Source organism: Bufo bufo, chromosome 3, assembly GCF_905171765.1.
Source record: "Bufo bufo chromosome 3, aBufBuf1.1, whole genome shotgun sequence".
Classification (NCBI taxonomy): Eukaryota; Metazoa; Chordata; class Amphibia; order Anura; family Bufonidae; genus Bufo; species Bufo bufo.
In genome coordinates this window covers 125233136-125256555 of record NC_053391.1, presented here as the reverse complement: position 1 = coordinate 125256555, position 23420 = coordinate 125233136, and the positions used below count along the sequence as shown (strand labels likewise).

Here is a 23420-nt window from a genome sequence, read left to right as displayed (position 1 = left end):
ACTGGTGGAAGAAATAGAATGCACTAACGCACAACCACTTATGTTTCCTGATGATGAGGACATGGGAATACCACCTCAGCACGTCTCTGATGATGACGAAACACAGGTGCCAACTGCTGCGTCTTTCTGCAGTGTGCAGACTGAACAGGAGGTCAGGGATCAAGACTGGGTGGAAGACGATGCAGGGGACGATGAGGTCCTAGACCCCACATGGAATGAAGGTCGTGCCACTGACTTTCACAGTTCGGAGGAAAAGGCAGTGGTGAGACCGAGCCAACAGCGTAGCAAAAGAGGGAGCAGTGGGCAAAAGCAGAACACCCGCCGCCAAGAGACTCCGCTTGCTACTGACCGCCGCCATCTGGGACCGAGCACCCCAAAGGCAGCTTCAAGGAGTTCCCTGGCATGGCACTTCTTCAAACAATGTGCTGACGACAAGACCCGAGTGGTTTGCACGCTGTGCCATCAGAGCCTCAAGCGAGGCATTAACGTTCTGAACCTTAGCACAACCTACATGACCAGGCACCTGCATGCAAAGCATAAACTGCAGTGGAGTAAACACCTTAAAAACAAGGAAATCACTCAGGCTCCCCCTGCTACCGCCGCCTCGGCCTCTTCTGCTGCTGCCGCCTCGGCCTCTTCTGCTGCTGCCGCCTCGGCCTCTTCCTCCGCCTCTGGAGGAACGTTGGCACCTGCCGCCCAGCAAACATGGGATGTACCACCAACACGACCACCTACGTCACCAAGCATCTCAACCATGTCACACGGCAGCGTTCAGCTCTCCATCTCACAAACATTTGAGAGAAAGCGTAAATTCCCACCTAGCCACCCTCGATCCCTGGCCCTGAATGCCAGCATTTCTAAACTACTGGCCTATGAAATGCTGTCATTTAGGCTGGTGGACACAGACAGCTTCAAACAGCTCATGTCGCTTGCTGTCCCACAGTATGTTGTTCCCAGCCGGCACTACTTCTCCAAGAGAGCCGTGCCTTCCCTGCACAACCAAGTATCCGATAAAATCAAGTGTGCACTGCGCAACGCCATCTGTGGCAAGGTCCACCTAACCACAGATACGTGGATCAGTAAGCACAGCCAGGGACGCTATATCTCCCTAACTGCACACTGGGTAAATGTAGTGGCGGCTGGGCCCCAGGCGGAGAGTTGTTTGGCGCACGTCCTTCCGCCGCCAAGGATTGCAGGGCAACATTCTTTGCCTCCTGTCTCCTCCTCCTCCTACTCAGCTTCCTCCTCCTCTTCTTCCACCTGCTCATCCAGTCAGCCACACACCTTCACCACCAACTTCAGCACAGCCCGGGGTAAACGTCAGCAGGCCATTCTGAAACTCATATGTTTGGGGGACAGGCCCCACACCGCACAGGAGTTGTGGCGGGGTATAGAACAACAGACCGACGAGTGGTTGCTGCCGGTGAGCCTCAAGCCCGGCCTGGTGGTGTGCGATAATGGGCGAAATGTCGTTGCAGCTCTGGGACTAGCCGGTTTGACGCACATCCCTTGCCTGGCGCATGTGCTGAATTTGGTGGTGCAGAATTTGGTGGTGCAGAAGTTCATTCACAACTACCCCGACATGTCAGAGCTGCTGCATAAAGTGCGGGCCGTCTGTTCGCGCTTCCGGCGTTCACATCCTGCCGCTGCTCGCCTGTCTGCGCTACAGCGTAACTTCGGCCTTCCCGCTCACCGCCTCATATGTGACGTCCAGGTGGAACTCCACCTTGCACATGCTGGACAGAATGTGCGAGCAGCAGCAGGCCATAGTGGAGTTTCAGCTGCAGCACGCACGGGTCAGTCGCACTGCGGAACAGCACCACTTCACCACCAATGACTGGGCCTCCATGCGAGACCTGTGTGCCCTGTTGCGCTAATTCGAGTACTCCACCAACATGGCCAGTGGTGACGATGCCGTTATCAGCGTTACAATACCACTTCTATGTCTCCTTGAGAAAACACTTAGGGCGATGATGGCAGAGGAGGTGGCCCAGGAGGAGGAGGAGGAGGAAGAGGGGTCATTTTTAGCACTTTCAGGCCAGTCTCTTAGAAGTGACTCAGAGGGAGTTTTTTTGCAACAGCAGAGGCCAGGTACAAATGTGGCCAGACAGGGCCCACTACTGGAGGACGAGGATGAGGAGGAGGTGGAGGAGGATGAGGATGAAGATGAAGCATGTTCACAGCGGGGTGGCACCCAACGCAGCTCGGACCCATCACTGGTGCGTGGCTTGGGGGAAACGCAGGACGATGACGATACGCCTCCCACAGAGGACAGCTTGTCCTTACCTCTGGGCAGCCTGGCACACATGAGCGACTACATGCTGCAGTGCCTGCGCAACGACAGCAGAGTTGCCCACATTTTAACGTGTGCAGACTACTGGGTTGCCACCCTGCTGGGTCCCCGGTACAAAGACAATGTGCCCACCTTACTTCCTGCACTGGAGCGTGATAGGAAGATGCGCGAGTACAAGCGCACGTTGGTAGACGCGCTACTGAGAGCATTCCCAAATGTCACAGGGGAACAAGTGGAAGCCCAAGGCGAAGGCAGAGGAGGAGCAAGAGGTCGCCAACGCAGCTGTGTCACGGCCAGCTCCTCTGAGGGCAGGGTTAGCATGGCAGAGATGTGGAAAAGTTTTGTCACCACGCCACAGCTAACTGCACCACCACCTGATACGGAACGTGTTAGCAGGAGGCAACATTTCACTAACATGGTGGAACAGTACCTGTGCACACTCCTCCACGTACTGACTGATGGTTCGGCCCCAATCAACTTCTGGGTCTCCAAATTGTCCACGTGGCCAGAGCTAGCCTTTTATGCCTTGGAGGTGCTGGCCTGCCCGGCGGCCAGCGTTTTGTCTGAACGTGTATTCAGCACGGCAGGGGGCGTCATTACAGACAAACGCATTCGCCTGTCCACAGCCAATGTGGACAAGCTGACGTTCATAAAAATGAACCAGGCATGGATCCCACAGGACCTGTCCATCCCTTGTGCAGATTAGATATTAACTACCTCCCCTTAACAATATATTATTGTACTCTAGAGCACTTCCTCATTCAATCCTATTTTTATTTTCATTTTACCATTATATTGCGGGGCAACCCAAAGTTGAATGAACCTCTCCTCTGTCTGGGTGCCGGGGCCTAAAAATATCTGACAGTGGCCTGTTCCAGTGTTGGGTGACATGAAGCCTGATTCTCTGCTTAGACATGAAGCCTGATTCTCGGCTATGACATGAAGACTGATTCTGCGCTGACATAAGGCCAGATTCTCTGTTACGGGACCTCTCTCCTCTGTCTGGGTGCCGGGGCCTAAATGTGTGACAGTGGCCTGTTCCAGTGGTGGGTGACGTGAAGCCTGATTCTCTGCTATGACATGAAGACTGATTCTGCGCTGACATAAGGCCAGATTCTCTGTTATGGGACCTCTCTCCTCTGCCTGGGTGCCAGGGCCTAAATATCTGACAATGGACTGTTCCAGTGGTGGGTGACATGAAGCCTGATTCTCTGCTATGACATGAAGACTGATTCTCTGCTGACATGAAGCCAGATTCTCTGCTATGGGACCTCTCTCCAATTGATATTGGTTAATTTTTATTTATTTTATTTTTATTTTAATTCATTTCCCTATCCACATTTGTTTGCAGGGGATTTAACTACATTTTGCTGCCTTTTGCAGCCCTCTAGCCCTTTCCTGGGCTGTTTTACAGCCTTTTTAGAGCCGAGAAGTTCGGGTCCCCATTGACTTCTTTTTTTTTAATCAAATCTTTTTATTTGAAGACAAAAAATCTCCATATTTTATGTTTTACAACACAAACAATAAGAACATCACAGAAAAAACCCCTCCCGACCCCCCTCCCCGAAGTCCAGGTGCAGTTCATCTTGGAATCATCTTGCAGCAAAGTTCAGTATATGATCAAACCCGCTCTCACACTTCATGCCATCCTGCTCATATACACTCCATTCATTTACCCAACTAGACCCAAGTTATGCGCGACCTATCATCTTCTCCTCTCACTCTACCTTCACACTACACCCCTAAATAACCAAATGAAAATGGTCAATCCAAGCATACCAAATTTTGTTAAACTTTTTGTTATTTCCCCTCTTCTGATACACATAACTCTCAAGTTTGACCAAATTGTGTATCGCCTCCACCACCTCCTGCACCTCCGGTGGGTCTTCAGCAATCCAACGGGATGCTATCCGCTTCCTGGCCTGATATAGAACACGCTGTATTGCCAACTTAACCTCCTTCAGCCCCGAAATTCCACCAGTAAATCCCAATACACATATTAGAGGTGATTGTTCAATCGCGACCCCATAAACCTTCTCAATGAGGTCCGCCACATCATTCCAGTATCTGCGCAACCGCGGACAGTTCCACATTAAGTGTACGAGGTCAGCGGACGCAATCCCACATCTAGGACATTTATCATCGGCACGAAACCCTATTTTATGCAACATTTTCGGGGTTCTATATTCCCTATGAAGCAGCAGCAATTGTGAAACCCCTGATGTAGCGGTAAGTGAGGCCCATCGGAAGTCAGCAAGCACTTTTTCCCATTGGTCCTCTTTCAATTCCGGTATATCCCTTTCCCATTTTCCAAACAGGTGCAATGGATTTCTTTTAATTATAGCGTCCATTAGGCTCAGATAGTGCAGCGATATCACTCCCCCAGAACCGCCCCCAGTAGCCGTGAGGTCAACAATCAGATGTTTCTGAGCGGGCAACAACTTTTCCCGCCGCTCCTGCACTTGTACGGCATGTCTCACTTGCAAATAAACATAAAAAAGAGCTTTAGGTAAGCTAAACTCCTGTTGCAGAGCAGTAAATTCTTTAAGGGATGTACCTTCGAATAACTGACATAGTCTGTCCAGACCAAATTTCCTCCATGCCCTAGCGCTAGAGACCTTATTGAGTTCATCATACATGATATTCGGCCATATGGGAGTAAATTTCATATATCCCGTAACACCTGCCATTTTCCTTGTCTTCCACCATACCTTATGAATCATGTCCAGCAACTCGTACCTCCTCCCTATTTCCCTGAAAGTGCCGTCCTCTAGCGCCGATAGAAGGCATCCCCTTTTAAGCAAGTATTTAACTATTCTACCTGTTTTATTAACCTGTTCCTCCTCGCCCCAACCCCTGATGTGCTGCATTTGAGCCGCCAAATAGTACACCATTGGATCGGGGACACTCAATCCTCCCTGGGTCTTAGGTCTGCACAGGGTGCTCAGTTTTATACGGGGGATCCCTTTCTTCCAGATTAGATCTCTAAAAATGGCGTTCACGGTGTAAAACACCTTCATTGGAATCCACACGGGAGCATTATGCAGCACATACAGGAGCTGGGGCATAAGAATCATGTTCGGCCAACAATAGATAACGAAAGCTTAGACCATGCCTGCACCTTCTTCCTGAATTTGTCTAGTAATGGCGCTACATTTAGATCTATAAAGTCCCCACTATTTCCCCATTGACTTCAATGGGGTTCGGGACGAAGTTCGGGTTGGGTTCGGATCCGGAACATTTCCGGGAAGTTCGGCCGAACTTCTCGAACCCGAACATCCAGGTGTTCGCTCAACTCTACTAGCGGCCATCTAGCAACCCATGTCCTCAGCTCTATACCCACAATCCCGGTGACAGGTTCCCATTAAGTGTCTATGTATAGAATGATCATGTATTTCCAGGTTGGTTCACCTGAGTCTTCAGCCTTTCCATATGGACATGTGTTAATAGTTTGTTCACACAAAGGGGGGAATTTGTCATGGCCTTTGCACAAGAAAAGTGGCATCCAAAAGTAGCAAATGTTTACAAACCACCATTTCCACCAAAAATTTGGCTTTTGGGGTTTTTATGTCGCTTAGGCTCCTTTTTATAAAAGGTGGGCAGGGCTGATCAAAAGGAGATTTTTTCTCTCTGACTTTTTTCCCTATTTCATAATTTCCTATTGACTGACAGCTAACATCTGAGCCTAACATTTTTTTGTCCATAAAAAGAGTGTTTTCCCATAACAAAATGTTCAAATTGAAGTCACCCTAAGGGCTCATGCCCATGAACTTAAGGGCTCCGTGCCCATACTGCGGACTGCATACGGCGGTTCCCAGCACGGGCACAGAGCCCTTACGTTCGTGGGCAAGAGCCCTAAGGCTGGGTTCACAAGTGACTGAGAAACCTACGGAAAAACCTACTGCGGTTTTAGCTGCATTAGGTTACATTCACAGGATCGTATGAATGAGTCCACATCTGTTCCGCAATTTTGCGTAACGGGTTCCGACCCATTCATTTCAATGAGGCTGCAAAAGATGCAGACAGCTCACAGTGTGCTGTCCGCATCCATAGCTCCGTTTCACAGCCCTGCAAAAAAAAATAGAGCTTGATGTATTCTTGTCCGCAATTGCAGATAAGAATAAGCATTTTCTATGATAGCGGCGGCATGTGCGGTCTGCAAATTGCAGTACGCACACAGGCCGGTATCTGTATTTTACGGATCCACAAAGCACTATGGTCGTGTGAATGTAGGCTTATTTCACAAAAAAAAAAACTTGGATATTACATGCGTTTTTTGCTGCGGAAAAAAAGCCAACAGATTTCACCCTTTCTATTGAGAAGGGTGAAATCCACTGTATAAATTGACATGCTGCGGATTTCAAATCCGCAATACCGCAGCTCTTCTGCCATGTTTTTTTACATGCCATGTGGATGAGAATTCAGAAATTCTCATCCATTTTGCTGGTACTGTACAATGCTGCGGATTTTCCGCACGACAATCCACGACAGCTAATCACGTGTGACCCCGGCCTAAGAACCCTTTTACATGAGTGAGTTTTCTACCTGGATGCGATGCATGTAGTGAACACATAGCATCCAGACTGAATCCTGACCCATTCATTTCAATGGGTCTGTGCACATGTGCATCATTTTTCACGCATCATCTTTGCATTCAGGAAAAATCGCAGCATGTTCTAATGTGTTTTTTACTGATAGTGGTTTTGCACATAGGTTTAAAGTGGTTACCTGCTTTTATATTGATGACCTGTCCTCAGGATAGCTCATCAATATCAGATTGGCGGGGGGACAGCACCCCTGCCGATCAGCTGTTTGAAGAGAAGGCAGCGCTTGTACGGTTTAGGCTAGTTTCACACTTGCGGCAGGACGGATCCGACATGCTGTTTACCATGTCGGATCCGTCCTGTGGCTGTTCGCCGTGCCCCCGCTCCGTCCCCATTGACTATAATGGGGTTGGGGGCGGAGCTCCGGCGCAGCACGGCGGTGCACGGAGAAAGCCGCCAGACTAAAAAACCTGACATGCAGTAATTTTAGTCCGGCGGCCTTAAGCCGTGCACCGCCGGAGCTCCGCCCCCATCCCCATTATAGTCAATGGGGACGGAGCGGCGGCCCGGGGGCACGGCGAAACAGCCGCAGGACGGATCCGACATGGTGAACAGCCTGTCGGATCCGTCCTGCCGCAAGTGTGAAAATACCCTTACCTGCTTACCATTGACATTGCAGCGGTGAGCAGGTGTAATTACAACTACCTTGTCCCCATTCTCGTCAATGGGACAGCTTCCTATTCAACTGAATACTACAGAGCCGTCCCATTGAAGTGAATGGGGACGCCATAGTTGTAATTACACCTGCATATGCGACGGTGAGCAGGTAGACAGAAGAGAAGGCAGCGCTGTCTCCTCTTCAAACAGCTGATCGGGGGGGGGGGGGGCCTTAGTCGGACCCCCGCCAATCTGATATTGATGACCTATCAATATAAAAACCAAAGCAAGAAGTGGGTTGGACAGGAATTAAAACTATAAAGAAAAGACTTCTACTTTCTGTTGGATCCACTTCTGTCTTTGGCCATCGTGAACCCACCTGAAATCTAGTTGTGCCAATATATTGGGGACCACTGGAATACCATGGGCCACATGTGCACAATTGCATTGAGAATGAACTCCAAGGGGAAACAGCACTCAACCAGTGGCTTTTATCCATTGCTCGTCTTAATGCCCGTTCCACCCCCAGGCCCCATGTACAGGAAGGCAGCAGACTGTTGACTCCACTTAGAGGCGATTTATTTATCCAGCCATCATAAATGCAACGTTTCTTCAAGCGAGACCTGGCTCTGCCTCTCGCACAATTGGGTTGAAGTAATTTTGATCAGCCTAATCCAATGTCCAAGTCCATAGTGGTCTTTCAAGAATCAGTCAAATATGTATATGATGGGATGTGGCAACAGCCGTCATGTAGGAAAAGTCATGATCAAAGGGTGGATGTTGTTTGCAGGTACAGCAAAATCCATCAGTCATCCAAGCATCTTACTGTGACAGATTGTCTGTGCTCAAGATCAGGGCAGGGCTCTGTGGTTCACAGGGTACTTCACTTATCCATATTAGGACCCTTCACACACACTGTGAAAATGCCATGTAATCTGCAGGCAGCATGTTATGGAGCAGGTTCAGCAAAACCTCAAAGAGGAGTTGAGATCAGTGATTGACAGCCTTCCCTCTAATACTGTGTATACAGAGAAAGCTGTCAATCACTGAAAGGACCGTCTCCAGACTTCAAAGCCCAGAATGAGTAGGAATTTGATAAAATTATGATTTAGACCTCATACACATGACCATATGTATTTTGCGGCTCTGCAAAACTCGTATCTGCAAAATATGGACGACATCTATGTTGCATCTGTATTTTTTGTGGACCCATTGACTTCAATGGGTCTGTGGTCCACATTTTGTGGCCCAATATAGGACATGTTCTGTCCTTTTGTGGAAAGGATATACAGATAATCAGTGTTTGCTTTCCGTATCCGTATATCTGTTCCATAAAGGATAGAACATGTCCTATTCTTGGCCGCAAAATGCGTTGAAGTCAATGGGTCCACAACAAAAAAAACTGATGCAACACAGGCATCACAAGAACGTCATGCATATATTTTGTGGATCTGTGTTTTGCAAACCACAAAATACCTACGGTAGTGCACATGAGGCCTTATATATGAATCTTTACCCACAACACTGCATATCAACCTGCTCAGCATTTCCTGCTTTATAATATGCTGCTTGCAGACTACACTGCATTTTCAGTTGTTTTTTTCACATGCACGGCAGATGCTGTCTCTTTAAATTGTATCCTCTCTGGAGCAGAGAAGTAGTCAAATTGTGACCACAGAGTTTGAGGCAACTTCCCCTGGGAGCACCGTGTTCCCGATGCCTAAACGGCTTCCTGGACTAAGATCGGGGAAACCGTTCATTGTTTGCAATAGCATGAGACTGTCTGAAGAAACCCAGCCTATTACAGCTGTAGTTCTTATGGAGGGTTGCAGCTGGCAGAGCTCCATAAGGAAATAGAAAATCTGCAATACATTGCAATGATAGCGCAGGGAGATCAAGACTGGTATATGGGACTGTACTCAGTGGAGCAATGTTCTCCTTGGTACAGTCCACTGCCACTAAGTTGTCCCAAAAGAAAAAACAAGGAAAACTGATGGAAATCATAACTCCTGATATATCTATATAAAGTTAGGAAAACTGTCACTTTTAAAGATTTTTACATTCTGCTTGTTAAAAGAAATAAACCTGAAAGTTATAGTCCCGTACATATTGTACACTGCGCAAAAAAATAAAGGGAACACTTAAACAACACAATGTAACTCCAAGTCAATCACACTTCTGTGAAATCAAACTGTCCACTTAGGAAGCAACACTGAGTGACAATCAATTTCACATGCTGTTGTGCAAATGGGATATACAACAGGTGGAAATTATAGGCAATTAGCAAGACACCCCCAATAAAGGAGTGGTTCTGCAGGTGGTGACCTGACCACTTCTCAGTTCCTATGCTTCCTGGCTGATGTTTTGGTCACTTTTGAATGCTGCCGGTGCTTTCACTCTAGTGGTAGCATGAGACGGAGTCTACAACCCACACAAGTGGCTCAGGTAGTGCAGCTTATCCAGGATGGCACATCAATGCGAGCTGTGGCAAGAAGGTTTGCTGTGTCTGTCAGCGTAGTGTCCAGAGCATGGAGGCGCTACCAGGAGACAGGCCAGTACATCAGGAGATGTGGAGGAGGCCGTAGGAGGGCAACAACCCAGCAGCAGGACCGCTACCTCCGCCTTTGTGCAAGGAGGAACAGGAGGAGCACTGCCAGAGCCCTGCAAAATGACCTCCAGCAGGCCACAAATGTGCATGTGTCTGCTCAAACAGTCAGAAACAGACTCCATGAGGGTGATATGAGGGTCCGACGTCCACAGGTGGGGGTTGTGCTTACAGCCCAACACCGTGCAGGACGTTTGGCATTTGCCAGAAAATACCAAGATTTGCAAATTTGCCACTGGCGCCCTGTGCTCTTCACAGATGAAAGCAGGTTCACACTGAGCACATGTGACAGACGTGACAGAGTCTGGAGACGCCGTGGAGAACGTTCTGCTGCCTGCAACATCCTCCAGCATGACCGGTTTGGCATTGGGTCAGTAATGGTGTGGGTGGCATTTCTTTGGAGGGCCGCACAGCCCTCCATGTGCTCGCCAAAGGTAGCCTGGCTGCCATTAGGTACCGAGATGAGATCCTCAGACCCCTTGTGAGACCATATGCTGGTGCGGTTGGCCCTGGGTTCCTCCTAATGCAAGACAATGCTAGACCTCATGCGGCTGGAGTGTGTCAGCAGTTCCTGCAAGATGAAGGCATTGATGCTATGGACTGGCCCGTCCGTTCCCCAGACCTGAATCCAATTGAGCACATCTGGGACATCACGTCTCGCTCTATCCACCAACGTCATGTTGCACCACAGACTGTCCAGGACTTGGCAGATGCTTTAGTCCAGGTCTGGGAGGAGATCCCTCAGGAGACCGTCTGCCACCTCATCAGGAGCATGCACAGGCGTTGTAGGGAGGTCATAAAGGCACATGGAGGCCACACACACTACTGAGCCTCATTTTGACTTGTTTTAAGGACATTACATCAAAGTTGGATCAGCCTGTAGTGTGTTTTTCCACTTTAATTTTGAGGGTGACTCCAAATCCAGACCTCCATGGGTTAAAAAATTTGATTTCCATTTTTTTTTTTTGCGTGATTTTGTTGTCAGCACATTCAACTATGTAAAGAACAAAGTATTTCAGAAGAATATTTAATTAATTCAGATCTAGGATGTGTTATTTTTGTGTTCCTTTATTTTTTTGAGCAGTGTACTATATTGTTCACTAGACTAAGCACATTATGTCATGGCTTCAGCAGAACCAAGAGTAGAACACTTGGCTGCTTTCTTCCAGAAAGAGCCCCACTCCAGTCAATCAGCTGTCAAGTACCATTAAAGTGAAGGGGACTGAACTGCAATACCACACACAACCTGCGCACAGGTGTAGTACTGGTTTTGAAAGAAAGCAGACATGTGTTTCTAATATTGGACAACCCTTTTAGGGTGATGTCACATACAGTTTTTTGTGGCAGTTTTGAATGCAGTTTTTGAGCCAAAATCAGAAGTTGGAAGGGGGAGGGAATGAGAAATATAAAAGATGGACTCAAAAAACTGCCTCAAAACAGCCACAAGAAAAAGTAGCATGCGACACCACCCTTACACGTAAATGGGTTGTTCAAAGTTTTGATATAGGGGGTTTGTCATGAGGATAGGCCATCAATACCTATGTAGTGTGGCAAGATATCACAATAAGGCCTCATGCACACAGTCGTTTTGGCATTCACTTCAATGGGGCCACAAAAGATGCGGACAGCACTCCGTGTGCTGTCCGCATCCGTTGCTATGTTCCATGGTCCGCAAAAAAATAACCTGTTCTATTCTTGTCCGTGTTTTGCGGACAAGAATAGGTAGTTATATTAATGCCTGTCCGTGCCGTTCCGCAAATTGCCGAGCGCACACGTACGCCATCCGTGTTTTGCGGACCACAAAACACACAACGGTCGTGTGCATGAGGCCTAATTTGCTTTCCAAGCAAACATAAGAATAACTTCCTGCTGTGAAAGCAGGAATGGATCAATTATAATTCTATATAACTGTGATGGCTTACCTCCAGCTGTAGTAAAACTAAACTACAATTCCCAAGATGCACACTTGCTTGGCTGTTCTAGGAACTCCACAGAAATGAATGGAGCATGCTAGGAGTTGTAGTTTCACCACAGCTGGAGTGCCGGAAGTTATCCATCACTGGTATATATACTGTAACTAAGGTTTATTGCAGATTTACATAAATGATACTGTCGTGGACATTATTTCCTCTTCATCGCTGTAAGGATTACATGGATTCAGCTCATCACAACCTACACATTTTTTTTGCTAATGGTTTCTGTGGTTCTTTTACATTTTTTTTTTTGCTTTTCTGTTCCTTGGATGAACAGAACAAAGTCAACACGGGTGAGAATTCAGCCTTAGACTTCTTTCACATGTGTGAAAGGACGGACCCGACAGGCTGTTCACCCTGTCTGATCCGTCCTGCCGCTATTTTGCCATGCCGCCGGACTGCCGCTCTGTCCCCATTGACTATAAATCGGGATGGGGCGGAGTTCCGGCGCAGCACGGCAGTGCCCGGCGAGAGGCCGCCGGACTAAAAGTACTGCATGTCTGACTTTTTTGTCTGGCGGCCTCTCACTGCGCACTGATGTGTTGCATCTGAGCTCCGCCCCCGTCCCCATTATAGTCAATGGGGACGAAGCTGCAGTCCGGCGGGTCGAAATAGCGGCAGGACGGATCCGACAGGTTGAACAGCCTGTCGGATCTATCCTGCCGCCAGTGTGAAAGTACCCTTAGGCTACTTTCACACTAGTGTTAAAGGATAACTGTCATATTTTCATCAAAAATCAATTTTAGCATATGTTACTGTTGCAGCAGCATTATGCATAAAGCGATCTTTAGTTTCTTCACTTACCACTGTTTTCCTTGAGTTTTACCCTTAGTTACGGTTGTTTGGAATCCTACATTATGAGGATCTGCTCAAGATGGCTCCTCTGCCAGTTCTCTAAGGCCAAAACTGCATTCCCTCAGGTCACATACAAACTTGCTGTAGCCAGCAGCTTCCTGCCAGCCAATCAGATTGGATTACTGAGAGACACGCCTCCTCACTCTGAAGCCTAATGCAGGCATACAGTGTGACGGACCGCCCCTCTGTCTTCTAGCCGGAGACAGATGAGCCATAGCAACGGTCTTTTAACCACCTCCGGACCGCCTAACGCAGATTCGCGTTCCGGAGGTGGCAGCGCTGCGCACAGTCACGCATATACGCGTCATCTCGCGAGACGCGAGATTTCGCTCCAAGCCGGCCCGCGCATGCGCATCGCGGGCCGGCAAAAGTTAAAGAACAAGTTAGTCACCAGCCTGCCAGCAACGATCATTGGCTGGCAGGCTGGCGATTTTTAAAAAATCCAATCACAAGCCATATAACAGATCATATTAGTAAATATGATCTGTTATATGGCTTGTCTGCTCCTGTGCTGGTCCTTTTCGTCGGTTGGATCCAGCACAGGAGCAGACTTCACAGTGAGTAGCACCAACACTACACCTTAGCCCCAGATCACCCCCCTGCACCCCAATTAACCCTTTGATCACCCCTTTGATCGCCCCTGTCAATCACCAGTGAAAGGAAAAAAAGTGATCAGTGTAAACTGTCACTTTTTTTTTTTCACTAGTATTGGCTGTTAGGTTTTAGGGATAGTTTAGGCCCCTTGGTTAGGTAGTTAGCGTCAGTTAGCGCCCACCCCACCGCACCGCAGTCACTTTTATTCGCTGAATAGCGTATCGCTAATCAGCATTTGTACTTTTATAGTATCTGTAAGTGATCAAAACTGATCACGGTCAGATCTATAATAGTATTAGTGTCACTTTAGTTCGCCCTCCACCCAAAACGCAGTGTTTGCCCGATCAGGCCTGATCGGTCGCCCACACGTGCGTTCACCCACGCCCGCCCCACCGCAGTGACAAAAAATATATATTTTTTGATCACTGCACATTCATTTTACACGCACTGCGGCGATAAAAAAATCAGTTTTGATATTTTTTATCAACCGCAGCGGCCTCCGGTACTTCGCTAGCCTCCCCTTTGTAAGACAGGTTTGCTTTTTTTCTTGGGTAGTCTCAGGGAATACCCCTAAATTTAGTAGTCCAAAATGTCAAACAGGGGGTATTCTTCTGAAGAGGCCTACAGGATTCTGACCCAGTCGGATGAGGAGTGGGAACCCTCATCTGATGAATCTAGCGGGTCAGAATATGAACCTGTGGAAAGCAGTGGCTCTCTGACCCAAAGTTCGGACGAGGAGGTGGAGGTCCCTGGCAGCACCAGGCGTACCCGGCCCCATGTCGCTAGACCACAGGTTATGCAGGATCCGCTTCAAGAGCAGCAGAGTGGGGCTGTCGCTGCCGGATCACGTGGTGAGGCATACACCAGCAGCGCAGCCCTCCCTGGACCTAGTACCAGCACTGCCGTACAACATGGTGACGTGGCGAGCACCAGAAGGGCAGTTGAAGCTGGTACGGTGGCACGTGCACTAGTTACCCCGTCGCAGCCACCGCAAAGACAGGCCCGTAGAGCCCCTAGAATCCCTGAGGTGCTGGCAAACCCTGATTGGCAGTCACCAACTTCAGCCGCACCTGTAGTTCCCCCTTTCACCGCCCAGTCTGGAGTTCGGGTTGAGACGGCTCAAATCGGTTCGGCCCTGGGATTTTTTGAGCTGTTCTTGACTGCGGAGCTCTTGGACTTAGTCGTGGCAGAGACCAACCAGTATGCCACACAATTTATATCCGCCAACCCGGGAAGCTTTTATGCCCAGCCTTTCCGGTGGAAACCAGTCCAAGTTTCCGAAATTAAAATTTTTTTGGGCCTTCTCCTCAACATGGGCCTGACAAAAAAGCATGAATTGCGGTCATATTGGTCAACGCACCCGATTCATCACATGCCCATGTTCTCTGCTGCTATGTCCAGGGCACGATTTGAGGCCATCCTCCGTTTCCTGCATTTTAGCGACAACACCACCTCCCGTCCCAGAGGCCACCCAGCTTTTGACCGGCTCCACAAAATTCGGCCCCTCATAGACCATTTCAACCAGAAATTTGCAGATTTGTATACCCCCGAGCAAAACATCTGCGTAGACGAGTCCCTAATACATTTTACCGGGCGCCTTGGCTTCAAACAGTACATCCCAAGCAAGCGTGCCCGGTATGGGGTCAAATTGTATAAGCTCTGTGAAAGGGCCACAGGCTATACCCACAAATTTCGTGTCTATGAGGGAAAAGATCAGACCCTGGAGCCGGTCGGTTGCCCTGACTACCTGGGGAGCAGTGGGAAGACAGTCTGGGACTTGGTGTCACCCTTATTCGGCAAGGGGTACCATCTTTATGTGGACAATTTTTACACAAGTGTGGCCCTCTTTAGGCATTTGTTTCTAGAACGGATTTGCGCCTGTGGCACCGCGCGAACTAGTCGCGTGGGCTTCCCCCAACGGCTTGTAACCACCCGTCTTGCAAGGGGGCAGAGGGCTGCCTTGTGTAACGAAGAACTGCTCGCGGTGAAATGGAGAGACAAGCGTGACGTTTACATGCTCTCCTCCATTCACGCAGACACGACAATCCAAATTGAGCGAGCAACCCGTGTCATTGAAAAGCCCCTCTGTGTCCACGACTATAATGCGCTCATGGGAGGGGTGGACTTCAATGACCAGATGTTGTCTCCGTATTTAGTTTCCCGCAGAACCAGACGCTGGTATAAGAAGGTGTCTGTATATTTAATTCAATTGGCGCTGTACAATAGTTTTGTTCTCTACAGTAAGGCTGGGAGAACACGATCTTTCCTCAAATTCCAGGAAGAGATCATCGAGAACCTCCTTTACCCAGGAGGTTCCGTGGCCCCATCCCCCAGTGTAGTTAGCCGTCTACACGAGCGACATTTCCCCAGTGTCGTTCCTGGTACCTCAACCCAACCGTCACCCCGAAAAAGATGTCGTGTCTGTAGCAGGAGTGGAATAAGGCGTGACACCCGCTATTTCTGTCCTGACTGTGCTGACCACCCTGCCCTATGCTATGGAGAGTGTTTCCGGAAGTACCACACACAGGTACACCTAGCATAGGGATTGCATCTCACAGGACAGGCACACAGGGCTATTAGGGCCCTTTTACTCTCAGCTGCTGCAAACCTCTCCTTTCACCTGGGATAAAGTGCATAACGTACTTCGCCACATCTTTGGGCGATTTGCGCTTTGCACATTGTCCCATGGGGAAGGAGAGGTTTGTTCTATAAAGGTAAAAAAAACTAAACAAAAAAAAAATTACCGGTAAGTAAAAAAGTTAAAAAAGTTTAAAAAAGTTAATATGTTCTGTTCTAAAGTTAATAAAGTTATTGCTTTGCGGCCTGGTTTTTTCTTTTTTGTTTTGTTTTTTTTACCTTCCAGGTGGACCAACCGATCGACCAGCTGCAGCACTGATGTGCATTCGGACAGAAGCATTGTGCTGCTGTCAGATTACACGCAAGTCGGTGTATGCGGCGCTGCAAGACGAGATTTCTCCTCTGCAGTAAAAGATATGTTTGCCGAGGCATATGAGCTGAGGAGGTGGCGGTGTTCATATACTTTGGCAAACACTTTGTATATATAAAAAAAAAAATCCCGGCAATGATTTATTCATCCACATCGATTGATGTGAATGGAGAAATCTGGTTTGCCAGGGCATACGAGCTGAAGTGGGTATGGATGTTGGGCGGAGCTCCTATGTCCTGGCAGACGCCTTTCCCCTCCTTTTTCTTTTTTTGGCAGAGATTTTTTCATCCACATTGATCGATGCGAATGAAGAAATCTGTGCCGTTCATTTTTTTCTTTCAGCCCAGAGGCTGAACGGAAAAAAAAAATCTCATTACCCGTATGCTCAATATAAGGAGAATAGCAGAAACTCCTAATGCTGGGCATACATGTAATGATTGCGGAGACCCTCAAATGCCAGGGCAGTACAAACACCCCACAAATAACACCATTTTGGAAAGAAGACACCCCAAGGTATTTGCTGAGGGGCATATTGAGTCCATGAAAGATTGAAATTTTTGTCCCAAGTTAGCGGAAAGGGAGACTTTGTGAGAACAAAATCCAAAAAATCAATTTCCGCTAACTTGTGCCAAAATTTTTTTTTTTCAATGAACTCGCCATGCCCCTCATTGAATACCTTGGGGTGTCTTCTTTCCAAAATGGGGTCACATGTGGGGTATTTATACTGCCCTGGCATTTTAGGGGCCCCAAAGCGTGAGAAGAAGTCTGGTATCCAAATGTCTAAAAATGCCCTCCTAAAAGGAATTTGGGCCCCTTTGCCCACCTAGGCTGCAAAAAAGTGTCACACATGTGGTATCTCCGTATTCAGCAGAAGTTGGGGAATATGTTTTGGGGTGTCATTTTACATATACCCATGCTGGGTGAGATAAATATCTTGGTCAAATGCCAACTTTGTATAAAAAAAATGGGAAAAGTTGTCTTTTGCCAAGATATTTCTCTCACCCAGCATGGGTATATGTAAAATGACACCCCAAAACACATTCCTTACCTTCTTCTGAGTACGGAGATACCAGATGTGTGACACTTTTTTGCAGCCTAGCTGGGCAAAGGGGCCCACATTCCAAAGAGCACCTTTCAGATTTCACAGGTCATTTACCTACTTACCAGACATTAGGGCCCCTGGAAAATGCCAGGGCAGTATAACTGCCCCACAAGTGACCCCATTTTGGAAAGAAGACACCCCAAGGTATTCCGTGAGGGGCATGGCAAGTTCCTAGAATTTTTTATTTTTTGTCACAAGTTAGTGGAAAATGATGATTTTTTTTTTTTTTTTTTTTTTTCATACAAAGTCTCCTATTCCACTAACTTGTGACAAAAATTTTTTTTTTCCATGAACTCACTATGCCCATCAGCGAATACCTTGGGGTCTCTTCTTTCCAAAATGGGGTCACTTGTGGGGTAGTTATACTGCCCTGGCATTCTAGGGGCCCAAATGTGTGGTAAGGAGTTTGAAATCAAATTCAGTAAAAAATGACCTGTGAAATCCAAAAGGTGCTCTTTGGAATATGGGCCCCTTTGCCCACCTAGGCTGCAAAAAAGTGTCACACATCTGGTATCTCCGTACTCAGGAGAAGGTGGGGAATGTGTTTTGGGGTGTCATTTTATATATACCCATGCTGGGTGAGAGAAATATCTTGGCAAAAGACAACTTTTCCCATTTTTTTATACAAAGTTGTCATTTGACCAAGATATTTATCTCACCCAGCATGGGTATATGTAAAAAGACACCCCAAAACACATTCCTCAACTTCTCCTGAGTACGGCAATACCACATGTGTGACACTTTTTTGCAGCCTAGGTGGGCAAAGGGGCCCATATTCCAAAGAGCACCTTTCGGATTTCACTCGTCATTTTTTACAGAATTTGATTTCAAACTCCTTACCACACATTTGGGCCCCTAGAATGCCAGGGCAGTATAACTACCCCACAAGTGACCCCATTTTGGAAAGAAGAGACCCCAAGGTATTCGCTGATGGGCATAGTGAGTTCATGGAAGTTTTTATTTTTTGTCACAAGTTAGTGGAATATGAGACTTTGTATGAAAAAAAAAAAAAAAAAAAAAAAATCATCATTTTCCACTAACTTGTGACAAAAAATAAAAAATTCTAGGAACTCGCCATGCCCCTCACGGAATAGCTTGGGGTGTCTTCTTTCCAAAATGGGGTCACTTGTGGGGTAGTTATACTGCCCTGGCATTCTAGGGGCCCAAATGTGTGGTAAGGAGTTAGAAATCAAATTCTGTAAAAAATGATGAGTGAAATCCGAAAGGTGCTCTTTGGAATATGGGCCCCTTTGCCCACCTAGGCTGCAAAAAAGTGTCACACATCTGGTATCTCCGTACTCAGGAGAAGGTGGGGAATGTGTTTTGGGGTGTCATTTTATATATACCCATGCTGGGTGAGAGAAATATCTTGGCAAAAGACAACTTTTCCCATTTTTTTATACAAAGTTGTCATTTGACCAAGATATTTATCTCACCCAGCATGGGTATATGTAAAAAGACACCCCAAAACACATTCCTCAACTTCTCCTGAGTACGGGGATACCAGATGTGTGACACTTTTTTGCAGCCTAGGTGGGCAAAGGGGCCCATATTCCAAAGAGCACCTTTCGGATTTCACTCGTCATTTTTTACTGAATTTGATTTCAAACTCTTTACCACACATTTGGGCCCCTAGAATGCCAGGGCAGTATAACTACCCCACAAGTGACCCCATTTTGGAAAGAAGAGACCCCAAGGTATTCGCTGATGGGCATAGTGAGTTCATGGAAGTTTTTATTTTTTGTCACAAGTTAGTGGAATATGAGACTTTGTATGAAAAAAAAAAAAAAAAAAAAAAATCATCATTTTCCACTAACTTGTGACAAAAAATAAAAAATTCTAGGAACTCGCCATGCCCCTCACGGAATAGCTTGGGGTGTCTTCTTTCCAAAATGGGGTCACTTGTGGGGTAGTTATACTGCCCTGGCATTCTAGGGGCCCAAATGTGTGGTAAGGAGTTAGAAATCAAATTCTGTAAAAAATGATGAGTGAAATCCGAAAGGTGCTCTTTGGAATATGGGCCCCTTTGCCCACCTAGGCTGCAAAAAAGTGTCACACATCTGGTATCTCCGTACTCAGGAGAAGGTGGGGAATGTGTTTTGGGGTGTCATTTTATATATACCCATGCTGGGTGAGAGAAATATCTTGGCAAAAGACAACTTTTCCCATTTTTTTATACAAAGTTGTCATTTGACCAAGATATTTATCTCACCCAGCATGGGTATATGTAAAAAGACACCCCAAAACACATTCCTCAACTTCTCCTGAGTACGGGGATACCAGATGTGTGACACTTTTTTGCAGCCTAGGTGGGCAAAGGGGCCCATATTCCAAAGAGCACCTTTCGGATTTCACTCGTCATTTTTTACTGAATTTGATTTCAAACTCTTTACCACACATTTGGGCCCCTAGAATGCCAGGGCAGTATAACTACCCCACAAGTGACCCCATTTTGGAAAGAAGAGACCCCAAGGTATTCGCTGATGGGCATAGTGAGTTCATAGAACTTTTTATTTTTTGTCACAAGTTAGTGGAATATGAGACTTTGTAAGAAAAAAAAAAAAAAAAAAAAAAATCATCATTTTCCGCTAACTTGTGACAAAAAATAAAAAGTTCTATGAACTCACTATGCCCATCAGCGAATACCTTAGGGTGTGTACTTTCAGAAATGGGGTCATTTGTGGGGTGTTTGTACTGTCTGGGCATTGTAGAACCTCAGGAAACATGACAGGTGCTCAGAAAGTCAGAGCTGCTTCAAAAAGCGGAAATTCACATTTTTGTACCATAGTTTGTAAACGCTATAACTTTTACCCAAACCATTTTTTTTTTTTACCCAAACATTTTTTTTTTATCAAAGACATGTAGAACTATAAATTTAGAGCAAAATTTCTATATGGATGTCGTTTTTTTTGCAAAATTTTACAACTGAAAGTGAAAAATGTCATTTTTTTGCAAAAAAAATCGTTAAATTTCGATTAATAACAAAAAAAGTAAAAATGTCAGCAGCAATGAAATACCACCAAATGAAAGCTCTATTAGTGAGAAGAAAAGGAGGTAAAATTCATTTGGGTGGTAAGTTGCATGACCGAGCAATAAACGGTGAAAGTAGTGTAGGTCAGAAGTGTAAAAAGTGGCCTGGTCTTTCAGGGTGTTTAAGCACTGGGGGCTGAGGTGGTTAAAGGGAGCAGTGGAAAGGGACAGGAGACATTAATGAAAGCTGTTATTATAAGGTAATTACAGATCTTTTGGCAATCATTGACAGACTCAGGTATACATGCCTAGCTCTAATAAACTAGCAAATAAATAAAAAATATGACAGTTATCTTTTAAAACCATCCGGCAGGCTGTTCATCGTATTCAGCACAGCGAGAAATGGACAGAGTACTGCCAGACCCCATTGACTATAATGGGACACAAAAGGAATTTGGCGCTTGCTGGAAACAGGGTGGATCTAGGAAAGGTAGTATCCGGCTCCAATTATTGATGGAAGTCAGAGTCCAAAAATCTGGTGTACGCCTATTTAACATGGCTAATCATGCCCACTTTCTAGCCACTTTTCAAAATTAGCGAGAGCAGTGTAAAAATCACTAAAACTCAGTCATCTTTTGTGCAAAAGTGGCACATGCCAAAACAAGTTACTTAAAGACAAAATAAAATGCTAAATCCCTTACCCAACAGACTGAGGAGCCAGAATACTTTTATTAACCACTTCACAACTTGCGGCGTACATTTACAGCACCAGACAGAACTTTAAAAAAAAGCAGGTGCCATAGCCGCTGGGTGCCTGCTGTTTTACACAACAGACACCAGTAGGCGGAGTCAGTTATTGGCGTTTATGTTGGTCAATTGCAAGTGCTGCATCTGAACAGTCTTTTCCCAGGAGTGCTGCTCTTCCAGGGACTGAAAGGCTCCCCCACGCCAAGATCGAGAGAACCGTTTGGTTGCTATGGTGTCACGGTGGGGAGTGGGGGAAAACCTCCCACCGAACACCAAAGGAAGAGGAATAACAACTAGGCCTGGGAGCCGGGATAAGGGAGCAGATCATATCCTAATGCATCCCTAATCCTTGCCCTGACTCCTATCCGTATGAGCAAACCCAGATGGTAGGAGGGCTCATACACCGGAACTTTGGGACTTACTAACCCTAAACATCCCTGGGATAGAAACAGGGCTGAGATGACCTGTTCTTCCAAGACATTGAAGAACAGGAGTCTCCACCGGCTTAGATGCAAGAAAGGAAAAGACTGAACAGCTACTGGATCGGCAGGTAAGAACACAGAACAACAAACTTACCTGCCGCAGCCACAATGACTGGAGCCCATGCGTATGTACTGGAGCCCACACACCATACAGGACACAGTACCGACAACACACACAGGTATCCAGCACACCAGTTACTGCCTGGACCCCCATGCAGACAGAATGCATGGCGGCCCCAGGCAGAGCTGCACACAGACTTGTAGTTCCCCCTCGGGGGAACCCAGGGGCCTTCTCACCGAAGGCACAGACAGACAGGGGAAAGTCTAGCAACCATGCTGGACAACAAACACCAAACACAGACCAGACATGGAACAAAAAACTAGACATAACACCAACCCTGAACATAACCCACACCACACATAGAATAGGGAAGGTAGGGTAGAAAACATAAAGGAGACATCGATGTCCCACTAGGTGGCCCTCAAGGACTGGGCAGATGGAACACCCAGGAAAGATGCATAGCTCCAGCACCAACAGAAGCTGTAGTATAACTGACTCCAGCCTGCAAGCCACAGACAATATAAACACCAAGTGGCCACACCCAGCCCGGAAGTTAATCCCTCTAGCACCAGACAGGGAAAGAACCAGGAGAAAGGAGGAAAGCACAAACATGCTGCAACAACAACACGTTGCCCCTGGCAACCAGCATGCATGGCTAACGTGTCACGGTGCACAACAACCAGACCGAGACACAGCCGTGACATATAGGCCTTCTGAAGGCTCCAAGGCCTGCCACAGCAAAGTTCCTAAGAAATATAAACACAGCGCTCCTAGTGTAATACTTTTCAGTATAGGACAATGTGAAAGATAATGGGCTGCTCACCTTCTATGGTTGTGTTATAGGGCACAACACCATGTATGTCCCCGGTTCCACACGCCAAACACAGGAATGGATAAAGTCTGCACAGCAATAGGATGATCCGGTAGCATGACCGCGCTGCCAGTAAATACTCATCAGCAGGAAGTTGGCTCCACAGATTGTCTTTATTTTGACCGAATAAAGACAATGATACCAGATCATCCTATTGCTGTACAGATTTCTAAGCTTGATAGGGATGTACTGAATCTCCCATAGACTGCAATGTTAAATTAATGCAGTCTATGGGAGAAGCAATCAGATATTCAAATGGTAAAGTCCCCCAGAGGGACTTAAAATGAAAATTAATTTACAAAAGTATGTAAAAATATAAAACTCCAAAATCACCCACCTTTCTCCATTTTAAAAATAAAAGTAACAAAAAAATTAAGATCATTAGCATTGCCATGTCCCAAAATGGCTGTACTATTAAAATATATCAATATTTGGTGCAATGGAAAAAAAAAAAAATCTAAATGGCTGATTCACCTTTTTTTTGTCACTTCACCTCCCCAAAAAATTGAATAAAAAGTGATTAAATAGTCATGAACACTCCAGAAACTGCAGATTTCCCTGCAAAAATGAGCCCTCATCCAGCTCCATAGATGTAATAATAACAAAAGTTTTGAGAGTCAGAATATAGCAATGCAAAAAATATATATTTAAAAAAAAAAAAAAAACTTTGTAAGTATTAAAACACAAGAAAAACTATAAAATGTTTTATCGTTGTACAC

The 23420-nt window shown here is 46.5% G+C and overlaps 1 protein-coding gene across 2 annotated transcripts in view; it reads right to left on the bottom strand.

Moving 5' to 3' along the window:
• Positions 1-23420, bottom strand: part of LOC120994759 (apoptosis-inducing factor 3-like) — a 198809-nt gene that overhangs the window by 11691 nt on the left and 163698 nt on the right. The window lies entirely within an intron of this gene.